The sequence below is a fragment of the Beta vulgaris genome, chromosome 4 (genome assembly GCF_026745355.1).
Source record: "Beta vulgaris subsp. vulgaris cultivar EL10 chromosome 4, EL10.2, whole genome shotgun sequence".
NCBI classification, from domain to species: Eukaryota; Viridiplantae; Streptophyta; class Magnoliopsida; order Caryophyllales; family Amaranthaceae; genus Beta; species Beta vulgaris.
Window position 1 is genome coordinate 19,686,835 of NC_079205.1, and position 15,512 is coordinate 19,702,346.

General features: G+C 34.0%; 1 long non-coding RNA gene and 1 other non-coding gene across 2 annotated transcripts; one reads left to right on the top strand and one right to left on the bottom strand.

Annotated features, from left to right (window-relative positions):
- Positions 1-1,835: 1,835 nt before the first annotated feature.
- Positions 1,836-10,555, bottom strand: LOC109136481 (uncharacterized). The gene is made up of 2 exons (XR_008968981.1): positions 9,907-10,555; positions 1,836-6,961 (listed from the first exon to the last, which is right to left on the bottom strand). It is a non-coding gene; the product is annotated as an uncharacterized LOC109136481 (long non-coding RNA).
- On the top strand, positions 6,345-6,452 carry LOC125497203 (small nucleolar RNA R71). The gene has a single exon (XR_007273837.1). It is a non-coding gene; the product is annotated as a small nucleolar RNA R71 (small nucleolar RNA).
- Positions 10,556-15,512: the final 4,957 nt, after the last annotated feature.

Here is a 15,512-nt window from a genome sequence, read left to right on the forward strand (position 1 = left end):
TGCACGGCTCGCGATAGAAGAAAAGGCCAAGTAACTTGTTAGTGTAGTATTTGTACATTATTGTTAGAGTATTGCAACATTTGTTGAGTATTACAACATTGGTTGCTTGCTTGAGATGATTTGAGATGGCGTCGCTAAGAGGCAAGGTGCGACACACATTGCCATGGGGGGCTGGGGAGGGTATTGTGCATCGCACGTTGCCTCTAGTGTGACGCACATTGTTTCTCGTTTAACGTGTTATGCAGAGATATTTGCATCGCACCATATACATCGTGCGACGCAAAGCTAAAGTATCTGTGTCATTTTCGCCTAAGACACAGATCATATTTAGGTCATCTGCGTCGAGACCTGTGCCGTCGGACCAAAGTCCGACGCAAATAGGAGTCTAGGGTCCGACGCAAATTGACATTTTTCTACTAGTGCATCTCTATCTCTAGATATAATATCCAATGGTTTTTGATGATTTGGGCATTTTAAGGGATATGGTTTATATGTTGGAGATATTGGACGATACATAGACAGACGAATAAAATCCATTCATGACCTTGTCATATGTTGTATCCTGACCTTCACATATGTTGTGTCCTGACCTTCACATATGTTGTGTCTGTACATACATATTTATAGGCAGAGACCTAAACTTTTTGTCCACTTATTCTAATTTCTTAATTACGGGGCTGTTATTTAATGAGAAAAATAAGCATCAAAAGGTACGTGATAACTTATTTTATTTAATGCAATAAAACCAGTTATTTTATTAATAATTTAAACCCCACATTACATTCGAGAAATTACTTTTAGAAGTAATTTTATAAGCAATTAAATTTATCTATTTGTAGACAAATATTACAACTTAATCGAATGCTCTAATGGGTATCCTCTAGAGATGCTCTCTACAAACGAGCCCTACCATGACGTGGTAGTTTTCATCTTCGATTTCATGGCCCGCTGCATATCTTATGACAGCGAAGTAATAACCATCTGCAGGAACATAATTAAACCTTCCCTTGAAATTCGTCCTACGATAAGCATTATCTCATGTGTATCTTCTATCTAAAAGGGCTAGGTACATCAAAGGGAAGAAGCCTCCTGAGGCCTATAATTCCCACAGTTGATGATACGTGTCGTTTACCGTATAAAATTAAAAACCTATTCTTAGACCTCAAAGTATATTAACATGTAGAAAAGGGTAAGAAAGGGTCGATCCCACGGTGAGACTACTAAATTCCTTACTTCAAAGTTTAACTGAGAAAAATATTATTAACATAAAAAAAACGAGATTATACAACTATTTACCTATTTACTTAGATTTGGGGGGTTTAAGATTGTAGTAACTAATAGTAACTGAACTAAAACAAGTATTAAACTATTATTCAAGTGATGACAAGCAAGTCGATAATTTCCACCATTAAACTTAGTAACTTTAGTCATAATATTGATATAATTATCAGTTGAAGATTAATCTAATAGATTAACTGTAGTGGTCTCGATAGCAATCCCACCCTATTCTTCCTTACTTTAAATTAGTATTGAACTAGGCCGACACTAATTCTAAACTAGACTTGCCATTGAAAATATGATCGCAACCCTCAACGATTACATCTAGAAACATTATAAATTAGAAGAACATCATTAATCCTAATTAGATTAATAAATAGGTACTTAATATAATTAGATCAAATTACACTCTAACATTAATCTGAACCATTCGCAGACCCAAACTAACATAAGTCTCTACTTTTATTATGCAATTTAAACTAGGCCAAACTACATAATTAGCAATGAATTGAAATTTAAGCACAATAAGATAGCAAATTATACTCAAACTCCAATCATACGACATTTAAAACGATGTAAAATTGAATATCAAATAATCTATATGTTCAATAATCAACCCAAAAATCATGAGAAAATTTAAGTTTAAACCAGATTCAAGTTCATTGAATTGAAACTAATATAGCAAATCAAAGTAATACAAGAGAAGAGAAGAGTATCACTCAATACTCGACGAATTTCTGCCGGCACTCATACTCGAAACTGTCGTCTCGTTGCTGTTCACCTCCCTCCAATTGTAGCCCAACTGCTAATTTACTCCAATTCTCCCTCGTTTCTCTTTACCCAAAATCAGACAATGCTTGCATGTTTTCTTGCGGTAGAAATTAGGGATTTATATACCCGATTAAGAAATCCCCAATTATCAAATTTTTGGAAATTACTTGTAGAGAAAAAGATGTGATTTCTGATTTGCTCCATAATTCCATAATTACCTTGTTTCGTATCTTGGAGATTCTTGATGTGAATTATGTAAACTTGAAAAACAAAGAACTCTCTTTCTTTGGTTTTCTCGTGAAATAGTGAAGATGGAGTAAGTTTACTCCTTTTTCTTTTGTTTTCCTTTTATTTGCTTCACGTGTAGTCTTTTCTTTGTAATATACTTGCACTACTTTGCTTCTTTGTTTTGTTCTCCTCCTTTAGCAAAGTAAAGCTATATAAAAATAACACACTATTTAAGGTACATAATCACTATAATATAATATAGACATAAATAACTCATTAATAATAAGAGTCGATAAATATTATAAAATAACGCATAGAAGACGACAATAAGACTAAATTTAGGGAACAAAAATATGTAAATATATACACTTATCAAATTCCTCCACACTTAGCTTTTGGTCGCCCTCGATCAAAATACTACTAAAATAAAAATTAAAATATACTAGGAAAGCAATAAACCTAACTCATTGTCGTAGGAATCACGATTGCACTTAGCATGTGCAACAAGCCCTTTAAACCCCTAGGGTACCCTAGTGGACGAGTAAGGTCTCATGAGGATTTTCAGATGGCACACCCACAAAGCCTTATTAACATAGATTTCGAAAGTAACCAGCATATATTGATATTATAATGACATTAATAAAGAAACTAAATGTAAGACCTAATATACTACCTCAGTTTTCTTTGTCGGAAATAACAATATTAGATAAGCACACTATAAGAAACTAAAACATTTTAAAGTTAGTTAGAAAAACATTGAGAAATGTTAATGGAGATGTCATATTCTTAGTGTTTAAACAATCGAACTATCAAATCTCATAATATTTCATGAACTAATTGTTATCTTTACAACTCAAAAATATCTAGCATGAATCCACAAATGTATGTGTATCATGTTCAATAAATAGACCCTCACAGGTATAAATAAAACACTCAACTCTCATGTGTTTGGGGTTAAAATAATATTCACTCAAACCTATAACCGAGTCGACTCAAAATGAAGTATATTTCTGTAAACTTGACTATCGTCTCAATTCTCCACTTGGTAGTGCCATAATGCATAAAGATCAAAAGGTCTTTTAATAGGTTGTAACGTGGCTAAGGTTTAAAAGGTAGGGATAATATTTAGGAATGTGGAGTTAAAAAGAAGCCAAGCTAAAGGGAGCAAAAATACACGACTTAAGATATTTCAGTCACAACAAACTCCTTTTATACATTGAACATCATACTCCAACTACATAAATTTCTTTTATATCACCTTATCCTCAACCACAATTAATAATGCAATTGCAACAATTTCACATATAATTCATAGCATTTTCACCAATATATTCTTCTATTTTTCTTCTTCAAACTTTTTTTTTTTTTCAATGTCATAACCCCTATTTTTCTTCCCTTTTCCTTTCACAATATCATAACAAAAATTTGCAGTACAAACTCAACTTAATAACCCCCTTTAGCTAAGCTTGGGTAGAATATGTAGGAGGCCGCATGTTTGTAATGTATGGTTAGTAAAGAAATAAGGATTTTAAGGCTCACAAGGGCTAAAGTACGGGATATATTATTTGAAAGAAGATCTCTTAGGTTAAAATATATATGAAAAGAACGCCTAAATCATTTCTTCATAACATTTATCACAAAAGTATCAAAGAGTACCAAGTCAAGTTCAAGAGCCACACTTCATTGAGGAACTATCACACAAAAAAGAAAATAATGAGACTGATGCAGATGTGTCAGTCTAATAGGCTCAAAAGCTCACAAGGTTTTGGTCTAGTTATCTAGCCAGATTATTTAAGAGAAGCAAGATACTTTTTTTTTCTTCAATTATATTATGAATCTCTCAAGTTCGACTCTTATATTCCAATTATATAACAATTCCAAAATCGTTTATTTCGAAATTTTTTATGTTATTTCAAAAACAAGTTAGATTAGAGTTTCTTATCAACTTCAACTTTCTAAGCGTCATTCCTTAGGAAATCAAGAGGTGGAAATCCTAAATAAAATGCAACAATTGTAAAAAAAAAACAAAGACAAACAATAATAAAACTACTATGCAAATGCAATAGAAAGATAACTTATACTACTCTAACTCATAAATTTTGACAGCATGTCCTCTCAAAGTAGGTTATTTTTACTTCTTTTTCTACACAAAACCAACTACACCACACAATCGAAGAAGCATGCATCTCCCCCACACTTACATTTTTCATTGTCCCCAATGAAACAAAAAGAAAAGAAAAGTAAGAGGAACTTAGCTGGTTTTGTGACGAAGATGGGAGCAGGTGGCAATGTCCTTGGTACTGTACTGTAGTACTACTGTCAATAGTGTGTTGGTTGTTTAGTGAGGCCCATAGCAAGAGGGAGACATCAGCATAATCTAACATTAAGATATAAAGAAATTATATGAATATGAAGAAGGAAAGAAAATAAAAGAAAGAAAATAAGAAAAGAAATTTTTTTTTTGCAAAAGTGAATATATAAAAGAAAACGGAACAGTCATGGGTTGCCTCCCAAGTAGCGCCTTTAGTTTACGTCGTTAGCCCGACATCTTTCTATCTTCAATCTAACAAATTGATTTCATTTAGAGCATTCATCAACATGTGCTCTAGTCCTACATCATTCACCATCTCATCTAATAAGATCTCCAAATTTTCCGGTCCAAGCTGTGCAAGATAATAAGCAACATAATTAGTAGCACCTGACTCTATATCAGAACCATCCTGCTCAAATACATTTAAATTCAGTTTCTCTCCATTACTCTGAAGAGTGACACACTCATGAGCAACATCAATTAATGCTTTTGAAGTCTTTAGGAATGGTCTCCCTAATAAAATCTCATAATTATGCATTACATTGATAACAATAAAATCAACCAGAAAGCACATGTGCTTGACTTGAACGAGATTGTTCTCTAATAATCCGACAGAACAAACACTACTACCATCAGCCATAGTAAGTATCTCACTACAAGTCTTTAATGGTCCCATCTTATACATGTCATATAAAGAGAAGGGCAAAACATTTACTGTAGATCCTAAATCTAACACACATTGTCGAAAAATAGTCTCACCTATCCTACACGGAATTGAGAATGATCCAGGGTCTTCACATTTTGGGGGTGGTATAATAAGAGGTCTCAAAAGTTCTTCTCCTTTGTGTTTGTTAGATGTAGTGAGAAATTCATTCAAGAGTTTACTATATTTAGGAACCACCTTTATTGCATCTAATAATGGAATTCTATTTCCCTGCATTTCATTATCTTCATGTTCATTCAAATTTCCTAAAGGGTCATCCATTGTGGTTCTTCTCTCTAGTGAGATTGCATTAACTTGTTTACTTGGATTCTGCAAAGGTTAAGATGGTAGTTTGCCTGACACATGATTTTCTATATTACTTAAAGAAGTACAAATTTGACCAATCTGGGTGTCAAGTTGTTGGAGATGGGAATCAGTTTTCTTTTGATACTCAACATTCTGATTATGTACTTGGCCAATTTGGGTGGTAAGTTGCTTCACTAAGTCTTCTAAGGAAAGGCTAGAAGGTTGAGCTTGAGGGTTGTGATGAACAAAAGGTCGAGGATTAGCTTGAGTAAACTGAGGTTTAGGTTCATATCTTAAGTTCGGATGGTCTCTCCAACCTTCGTTATAAGTTGGTGAAAAGGGGTCATACTTTCTTTGGGGTTGACCAGAAAAACCTCCTAATGCATTCACATTTTCAAATTGCACAGTAGGACAAGCATCAGTATTGTGAGAAAAATCAAAACAAATACCACAAACTTTAGCCTTAGATTCATTCCCAACAAACTTAGACATCAATGTAGTGAGGGTGGCTATTTGTTGTGCATTATCCTGTAACTGACTTTTAACAGAAGTTAAGTCAATTTCATTAACTGTTTTCACATCGTTACGTGAGCCAAATTGTCGAGCATTTTGGGCCATGTTACTAATTAATTGTCTAGCTTGTGTAGGTGTTTTATCAACTAAAGCACCCCACTAGCCGCATCAATCATATTTTTATCATTACCCAAAATACCCTCATAAAAATATTGGATAAGAAGTTGGTCACTAATTTGATGTTGGGGACAAGAAGCACAAAGTCTCTTAAAACGTTCCCAATATTCATATAATGACTCATTAGAATGTTGTTTGACACCACAAATCTCCTTCCTAATGGATCCAATTCTACTAGTAGGGAAGAAATTTTCTAGAAAAGCTTTTTGTAGTGCATCCCACGTAGTAATTGATCCAGGAGGAAGGGAATACAACCAATCTTTAGCTATATCATACAATGAAAATGGAAAGGAATGCAATTTGACATGATTAGGATCAATACCTTCTGGTTTCATAGAAGAACACACAACCAAAAATTCTTTAAGAAATCGATTGGGATCCTCACCTCCACGGCCATAGAATTTTGGTAAAAGGTTGAGAAAACCTGAGTTTAACTTTAGAGGTTTCTCCAAGGTTGGAAAAACAATGCCAAGTGGTTCATCATCCAGTTTAGGTGCAGTTAGCTCCTTCAAGGTTCTTTCATCACCCATCTCTTCTTCGTCTTTGAATAAGTTCTCAAGATAAAGACGTTCTTCTCGTTGTCTTTCTAGGAATTCTTTCCTTGTTTTTCTGGCTGTCCGCTCTATTTCTGGATCAAACAACAATCGTTCACGTCGTAAGCGTGTGTTCATGTACTGTACACAGAAAATGCAGAATTATTACCTGCTAATATTTGACCATAAACCTGAGCAGAAAATACAAATCAGCTAAACATGAACTAATTGAACAGCTATTAAGTTAATAGAATGCTGATTTGGAAATTTTTAGAAATAGAGTGCGACATGTGCTAGCATAATTCTAACTACTTGATGCTCATTTAGATATGGCTCTTGCTATATATAGATTTAAGCATATTCAACTCATACCATATATTAGATGTAAATCAGATGATAATGCATATGAATGTTGGATCATAAATTAATAAGTTAAAAGGAATAATATATAGAAAAATCTGAAATGACAGCTTAAAGATGTGACTAAAACTTGTACCAATTGTGCTGGTAATTCATTCATATGCTAAGTTTAAACGCATTTAACTCTTGACATCATATGCAGCACCCTTTTTTTTATTTAATCATCACATAAACAATAAACCTATGAGGTCAAATCAGACTAATCTAAGAATAATTTGCAGGAAGTTGAATAACTAAAGTTGTTATTTTCACACTGAGCTTGTTGTAATTATAATGACACATTGCATAATTACTTCAACAATATATTACTGTCATACTTTAACTTTCAAGCCCTTCCATATATTTTTACCCTCTAACCTGTAAATGTGCTCATAAATTAGTTAGATAAACGCATGCTGACAATATGAAAGATAAGAAATGGTAGTATGCAAAAACAACTTTTAGGCTATTGAATTAAAACCATATTAAAAGCGTGTTGGATCTTACATGTAGTTCCTGTTATGTATTACACTTCAAGTTGCAATTGTCACTTATAATCATCACTTACAAACAAGAATTTCTAAAAATCAAGTCTGATCAGTCTGTATTTATAACTAGTTAACTCTTATTCTAAACATATTGTGTCACAAGTCGACAATGTCTATTAGAATTATTGTCTGGAAAATTATACTGAAATAAATAAAGACATTTCATACAGTTTAATACCAGAGTATCAGTCATATAAAAATATAACAAGGCACCAGGAACATAACAGTCATATAAAATGCTAATCAATTCTAGTTTAGGGCCAATATAAGTTGTTTTATGATCAATGAATTAGCTACCAAATATAAATATGATCATTAGCTAGAGTAGAGAAAACTCGTAAAAGAACTAGAATTATGGTGTATAGAATATTTGTTTATAATCTACATCCTACAAAAGATTAATAAATTTTGGATTTAGGGTAAATTAGATAGTAAGTCGGCAAGACACAAGGATGTACTACTCATAATATTTTACTTACTAGATCAAAGATAACTTTAGCTTAAAAAAATATGCAAGATTGGATTAAACAAGATTATACCTTGCAAAAATTTGGCCAAGAAACAAGGGATACTTATTAGAACCATCTAACATATATAAGGTTATATTCCTTGAATTAGAGCTAAATGGATTCTTGAGCAAAACTTTAATTCACAGTTGATAATATATGAACAGAACCCATGCATGTTGGATAGTCTTAAACATGATGCTTAGTCACTGTTAATGTAAAAGTTGAGATAGCATAAAGGTCACTTTCATTAATTACTATAGCTTACCTAGAGAGAACTTTTAGTAGTGCAATCAGCTATGGAAAGTTCAATTACATATACAAGCTCACATAATTAAACTACATGATAAACAATGGCATAGATAACATATTATTTAATCTAAGCACTAGTACACGAATAACTAATCCTATAGCAAAACTGAAGATGTATGGTAGAACATTATCAAATCAGACAAGCAAAAACAGAACAATAGCTTCATAAGACCTCTAAAAATGCAAAATTTAAACTAATACATGAGCAAGAAAGAAACAACCAGGCATATAATACGCAAAAACCAAGATAAAAAAACATACTATATAATGAGAAATATCCAACTCACCCAACTAGACTAGACAAACCAAGATAGTAAAGATTTTTTTTCTTTTATAACTAGATAAGAAAATTAAGAACAAATATAAAACAACTCAATTTAACTTTGAAGAACAGAATTTTTTTATAAATCTCCCCGGCAACGGTGCCAAAATTTGATACGTGTCGTTTACCGTATAAAATTAAAAACCTATTCTTAGACCTCAAAAATATTAACAAGTAGAAAAGGGTAAGAAAGGGTCGATCCCACGGAGAGACTACTAAATTCCTTACTTCAAAGTTTAACTGAGAAAAATATTATTAACATAAAAAAAAAACGAGATTATACAACTATTTACCTATTTACTTAGATTTGGGGGGTTTAAGATTGTAGTAACTAATAGTAACTGAACTAAAACAAGTATTAAACTATTATTTACAAGTGATGACAAGCAAGTCGGATAATTTCCACCATTAAACTTAGTAACTTTAGTCATAATATTGAGTATAATTATCGAGTTGAAGATTAATCTAATAGATTAACTGTAGTGGTCTCGATAGCAATCCCACCCTATTCTTCCTTACTTTAAATTAGTATTGAACTAGGCCGACACTAATTCTAAACTAGACTTGCCATTGAAAATATGATCGCAACCCTCAACGACTACATCTAGAAGCATTATAAATTAGAAGAACATCATTAATCCTATTTAAATTGATACATAGGTACTCAATATAATTAGATCAAATTACACTCTAACATTAATCTGAATCATTCGCAGACCCAAGCTAACATAAGTCTCTACTTTTATTATGCAATTTAAACTAGGCCAAACTACATAATTAGCAATGAATTGAAATTTAAGCACAATAAGATAGCAAATTATACTCAAACTCCAATCATACGACATTTAAAACAGTGTAAAATTGAATATCAAATAATCTATATCCTCAATAATCAACCCAAAAATCATGAGAAAATTTAAGTTTAAACCAGATTCAAGTCCATTGAATTGAAACTAATATAGCAAATCAAAGTAATACAAGAGAAGAGAAGAGTATCACTCAATACTCGACGAATTTCTGCCGGCACTCGTACTCGAAACTGTCGTCTCCTTGTTGTTCACCTACCTCCAATTGCAGCCCAACTGCTAATTTACTCCAATTCTCCCTCGTTTCTCTTTACCCAAAATCAGACAATGCTTGCATGTTTTCTAGCGATTGAAATTAGGGATTTATATACCCGATTGAGAAATCCCCAATTATCAAATTTTTGGAAATTACTTGTAGAGTAAAAGATTTGATTTCTGATTTGCTCCATAATTCCATAATTACCTTGTTTTGTATCTTGGAGATTCTTGATGTGAATTATGTAAACTTGAAAAACAAAGAACTCTCTTTCTTTGGTTTTCTCGTGAAATAGTGAAGATGGAGTAAGTTTACTCCTTTTTCTTTTGTTTTCCTTTTATTTGCTTCACGTGTAGTCTTCTCTTTGTAATATACTTGCACTACTTTGCTTCTTTGTTTTGTTCTCCTCCTTTAGCAAAGTGAAGCTATATAAAAATAACACACTATTTAAGGTACTTAATCACTATAATATAATATAGACATAAATAACTCATTAATAATAAAAGTCGATAAATATTATAAAATAACGCATAGAAGACGACAATAAGACTAAATTTAGGGAACAAAAATATGTAAATATATACACTTATCAGTTGACATACACACTTGAAGTCTACTGTACTCGACTCTATCTCATCTTGGTGTCGTTCCACCCTCACCACCTTAACTGAGGTTTGGGTACATGTGAGAACCAAACGTTTTGCATAGGCCAAATTTAGAGTTTGGGGTCTTGGAGAACTGAAGGCCTTTGTTACCTCTTAATACATAATTTGGAACGTAAGGGATAAAAATCTTGATATGTTCATTTTGTGAAGATTAACTTATCATGAAATGAAAATGTATTTTATTAATCATCAACAAGTATTACATAGTCTTTTAAAGAAAGACTACGAACATTTAAATATAACAGTTGATGAACTAGATTTAAATAACTGAAATTAAGCATTTTCATTCTAATACTCTAACTTGTCCTAAGATGGGCAAAGTTAATGATGACTGGTGGCTCTTCATTCTCATCCACATCTAGATCATCATCATCCGAGTAATCTTCATCTAAAGGCATAGGGAAACCCATATCCATCATATGTTCTTGCCATAAACGACAAGTACACTTTTATTGGATTAGCTTCCAACTGGACCACCCGATATTTTCTTATGAATACTCCTAGGCTGCTCTCAGAAATGATTTATCTGTGGTACATATAGGCTAGATCAGGAGGAAAAAATTGTTTGGCAATGTTTTCACCCCAAGCCTTGCAAACCATTAGAAGATTGAGTAAGTCACTCTTTCCTAGTATGGGCCACAGATTAGTCGCTAGGAAATCTATGTTATTTCCCACATTTGTGGCACCGGAGTCTTTCTTTTTTATATCTCTTGGTTAGATCTTTGAACCCTCCCCAAAATACTTGAGGACTTTTTCTTGCTACTTCTTGATTTCAATTTATTTGAGTTCCTCCCAGTCTTTCTTAACAATGTCAATGTTGAATCTATGCATCCAACACTCTCCAGGAAAGTCAAGAATAGTCTCAACTTGATGATTGTACATTATTTTGGAATGTATAACTTTTTGTGTAAAGTGGGGAATTCATAGCAGTGATCAAATTTAACAACTTAATGGTATATTATAGTACGTTCATCTAAACAATTATTCCTCTTTGTTAGGGATAACTAAGCGTCAGGTTTCTTTTATAAATAATTAATTAAGTTTCTTAATTATCTTAAGCTTAGTTAGTGATTCCATATCCGCAATTTTTAGACCTTAGTGGGTAAAGTGGGTAAACATGAATCATCCCATAATGTGCCCCTTAACTCTTGAATTGCATTTGTATGTTTCTAGAATTAACCCATTAGCATTAATTGCGTGTACAAGTGGAAATTTCATCATTACTATTAGAAGTAACCATATCCCAAGTTTAAATAAATTTCAGTTTTAGTATCCCAATAGACACTTTGTATCTTTTTGATTAAAATTATTTTGACATGCATTATTTGATGTGATGGTTATGTAAACCGTTCTTCTTATTTAAATATCTAATTTTTGATTGGACAAATATAAATGCATAAATAAATGAATAATTCAAATAAAATTGCAATAACATAAATTGGAAAAGAGATAAGCCAAAATATATTTTATATATTTGATAAAAAGATAAAAATAACAAAGTATACAACCTAGAATAAATTAAAGATTTTAAGAATCTTTGATTGAACTTAGAAACTAAGTCTAAATTCCTAGGCCTAGGCTAAATTAATTTTTTGGAGATGGCAATTTATAGGCGTTTGAGTCAGCGCCTCAGAATCGCTGCCTTTGGTGTCCCCTTAAGCAGGGCCAAACTCATCTTTGGAGTGGCTCCCACTCCCATGGACCTTCCTCCTCTTTGCAGGAGGTTGGTCATCTTCTTCTTCTTCCTCCTTCCACTGGTGGGCAGGAGGAGGGATGTCCTCCTCTTCTTCTTCTTCTTGTTCTTCTTCTTCTTCTTCTTCTTCTTCTTCTTCTTCTTCTTCTTCTTCGTCTTCTTCTTCTTCGTCTTCTTCTTCGTCTTCTTCTTCTTCTTCTTCGTCTTCTTCTTCTTCTTCTTATTCTTCTTCTTCTTCTTCTTCTTCCTCCTCCTCCTCCTCCTCCTCATCACCATCATTTTCATCAGGCATCTGATGGGGAAGAAGATGAGTGTGCAGAGGAGGAGTCCTCTGAGGAGAAAGGATTTCCCCTCTCATCGTCTGATTCCTCTTCCTCCTCTTCTTCTCTTTCCTCTGGCTCCTCTATGATAACAGGAGGAGGAAGAGGGAACTGCTTCTGGGACTGAGGCTGGTTAACCTCTGGGGAGTTAATCTCATCAGAGAGAGAGAAGTCTGAAGATGTCTGGGAATCCATGGATGATGATTTTGTAAGAGAGAGAGAGAGAGAGAAAAAAAATTGGGGACATGAGAAGTTTTTTACTGTAGAAAGATCAAGAGATGGGTAGGAATTTAATCATTACATCATTCCCTTTTATATATAAGGAAAGTTTCCATCTCTTCCTGTTAAGTTAAAACTTACCTCTTTGACTAAAGGTGGGCCTTAACCACACATTTTAAAATTTGGGATTCCTAGTCACTTATTCATTTAATATGGACTTATACATGACCTTCAACCCCTATATTTAGAACTTGGCGTTGAATTAGCCCGCTAAAAGATGACCCAAACTAAAACGACACACTACTATTCAAACAAAAAACGACACGCTTCCTGCACGTGTTTTATTTTTGGTTGTCTTCTCCATTAATATCCATTCGAGGATTTTAAGAAAAATAATTAAAATCTTCCAGACCAGTTTAATTCTTTCACAAACTCACATACATCAATTGAATTTTTAAATCCACAACGTCTAAAGAAGCAAGGACTCACCGTGAAAATGAAATTAGTTAGGCGTTGGCCAGAAAGGCCACATCCATGCAATCTGAAACTGCTCGTCAACTTTGCATTGCCATAAAGGTGAACCTTAGGCATTATAAATCCCAAGTATTCTAGTATGCGAATAAACGTTCTAATACTCCTGATACGCACTTGGAGGAGAAAACGGCTGCTATTGGTCTCGAATTTCCTTTTAAGCTAGGCAATCAACGTCATCAACCTATTCTACAGTAGTGTCACCAATTATTGGATCACATCTTAGAAGATGGTAAACCCAGGACGCTTTCTTTCACTTCAAGGTCAGCTATCCGTTTACATTGGCCTTTATCTAGTAAACCATTTAAAGGTTGGATTTCAGGAGTAGATGCAAGGGCATGGTTTGTGCGCATGCAACCCTTTCATGATAAATGGACCAAGAACAAGATACTTCCCTTCTTGAGGCTAGCTTCCTATGAATCTATTCATTTTTATGGAGCCCTCTCTACTGCCTTATTGGCTTGTTGGGATCCTGCCATCAATTATTTGTTGTTCAAATGGGGACCAATGACTATAACCTTAGCTGATATTGCTTTTATCACTAGAACTTATCCCACAGGTAAGTATGAGATTGACCTTCCTACCTTCCATCATGTGAAAGAATATAATGAACTATATAGTCAATGTTTATCTATCTTTCGCCAAATTGCTAGTCCTTTTGCCAATGCTAGCAAGTGTGGCTTTCAAAGGATCGTTTACTTCTTCACCAATAAGGATACAAGTGAGGCAGTGACTCCCCAAGAAGAAGTATTATTCCTCACCTTTACCTTTTCCAGATTGATGATGTCCAGGGCTGGAGGTGTAGTAACATTATGGCTATCTCTAGCTGTTAACATCTCCAACACTTCTGAAGAAGTTTCTTTAGCTCCTATTTTATTAGGATAACTTTACAGATGCCTCTTTAGAAATAGTGAGTCTTTCAAAGGTTTTGGCATTCCTACCTCTGAGTCTCCCATTTTCTCCACTAATAAGGGGTTTGAACCCTTGTGGCTCTTGACTTGCTGGGGCCATACATATTTTTTAAGCTTGTTGGTACTTAAACCTCCTCCTACTTTTGAAGCAGCTAAGGGAAAATATGGAGACGACCTTTCTTTTGATCCATTTTCATTCATTTCCAAGCTTGAAAACAATAGCTGTTACGGTGAAGTTTACTTCAATCTCATATCTCCAGATGTAGTCTGGCACCCCAGCTTACTTCTCTCACATTTCTTGGTATATTTTATCGCCATCTTGGCACCTGGAACGTCTTCCCATGTAAGGAACCTGCTTATGTTGAGGAAGAGCCTTGGCGCCTTTATGCAGTGCTTGCATGGATGCAATCCTTAAACATTCACTCTGGTTCCATAGGCAGTGGAACTTTTGGAGTAGTGTCCTTAGGTCCAGGGACTTAATAGCAGCTGAACCTGAATATTTTGGGCTTTGAAGTTTATAATCCACAACTAGTAGCTACGCAGTTTGGATTACTTCAGATGTTATCCATATCCTATTTGCTGACCCTTATGTCCATTACTTCAGAAGTTTATAATCCACAACAAGTAAAGCCCTTCAAAGCAACACTCTTAACATCACCCTTATGTCCATTACTCCTTGGAAATGGGTTTCTGAAGTTGTTCAAGATTTCGAAACATGGTGGGATCATGTCTTCCCAAGTGATCAACCATGTGTTAATGGCATAACATACTTGGAAGATCAACTTTTTCTAGGTGGTAAGTGATCTATCTTCTTAGTTATTTTATAACTTTGAAAAGAAGAAGTTTTATCTAATTTCTTTCTGCCTTTCATTACTTTTTAGCAAAAGCTGGCAAGAAAAAGTTGAAAATTCCTAAGGGAATGGAAGTATACTCTAGGTACGGCAAGCTATATTGAAATGTTGTGGAAAACTAAATCCCTGAGCCTATTCCTTGAGATAACGAATATGATGCTGCTAATGATCAAGGAGCCTATTATGGAGATGTCCAAACTGTAGAGGACATTCAGACCATGGAGCCAATGGAGCAAATCGATCCTCTCAAAAGAGCTACTAGGAAGAGAGATTATAACTGCCTCTCTATTTCTAAGAGTACTTCATCCCTTGAGCTAGTAGAGCAATCTTAATCTGTACAGAAGGTCTCTGAG